A 1531-nucleotide genomic window follows, 5' to 3' on the forward strand; every position below is an offset into this window, starting at 1 on the left:
CACACCTCGAATAGCATGTACAAGTCCAAATTCATGTGCGCTTGGGCTTGGTACAATGGAAGCACTTTTTGTATGTCAGTATGTGATTGTGAGCAAAAACTATTATGGCGCATCTGCATCTCGTACAGACATGTGGTAAAAGAGTGCATTGTGACCATCGCAAAATACTTTTGCTGACCAAGACAAAGTGCTGCGGTGAAGAATAAGAAAATACAAATATCTTGCATAAGGTAAACGAAATTAAATATATAGCAGAACGGGAGACGCCGGGATACAGCGCTAAAATGAAAACATGCTAATAAAATTGCACTCACATGATATATTCCAACGCTAAATTAAAGTGCAATACACTTGGAATAAGGGTGCAGCGGTGGCGTAGATGGTGGCGTAGATTAAGAAGTTTGCAGGGACAACATCGCCACAATTAGTACATGACCGGGGTAGTTGGAGAAGTATGGGAGAGGCCTTTGCCCTGCAGTGGGCATAACCAGGCTGATGATGATGATGACGGTGGCGTAGAGGTAGAGCATCCGCCTCGCGTGCAAGAGGACCGTGGTTCGAATCCCGGTGCCGCGCAATTTTCCACCGGATTAAAAAAAAACATCCGCCTGTTGATAAAATTGCATAAACATGCCTGGAGTGCGGCCTCATCCCGGTGACCAGAACCGGTAACGCACTCCCTTACCAGAGCAGGATTGGTCACCCTGGCGCAGTACTTGGCCACAACCTCCTATATGACTACAACAATCAAACCCCGGCCCTCAGTCCCCAGCAGCTGCGAAGCAACAGATTACGGCGGCGGTCAGACCTGCGACGCAGCAGAGGGTGCTGAGAATCCCTGGTTCCGGACAGGCCGCCATTGGAATCTGAACCTGGCAACGTTTAACGCTAGAACGTTATCTAGTGAGGCGAGTCTAGCAGTGTTATTGGAGGAATTAGAGGGCAGTAAATGGGATATAATAAGGTGCAGTGAAGTCAGGAGGGCAAATGAAGCATATACAGTGCTAAAAAGCGGGCACGTCCTGTGCTACCGGGGCTTAGCGGAGAGACGAGAACTAGGAGTCAGATTCCTGATTAATAAGAATATAGCTGGTAACATACAGGAATTCTATAGCATTAACGAGAGGGTGGCAGGTCTTGTTGTGAAGCTTAATAAGAGGTACTAATTGAAGGTCGTGCAGATGTTTGCCCCTACATCCAGTCATGATGACCAAGAAGTCCAAAGCTTCTATGAAGATGTCGAATCGGCGATGGGTAAAGTCAAAACAAAATACACTGTACTATTGGCCGACTTCAATGCCAAGGTAGGCAAGAAGCAAGCTGGAGACAAGGCAGTGGGGGAATATGGCATAGGCACTAGGAATAGCAGGGGAGAATTATTAGTAGACTTTCCAGAGCAGAATAATATGCGAATAATTAATACCTTCTTCCGCAAGCGGAAGAAAGATTACAAGAAAGCGTTTGATTCAGTCGAAACCTCAGCAGTCATGGAGGCATTACGGAATCAGAGTGTAGACGAACCGTACGTAAA

This window comes from Dermacentor andersoni, chromosome 8 (genome assembly GCF_023375885.2).
Source record: "Dermacentor andersoni chromosome 8, qqDerAnde1_hic_scaffold, whole genome shotgun sequence".
NCBI lineage: Eukaryota > Metazoa > Arthropoda > Arachnida > Ixodida > Ixodidae > Dermacentor > Dermacentor andersoni.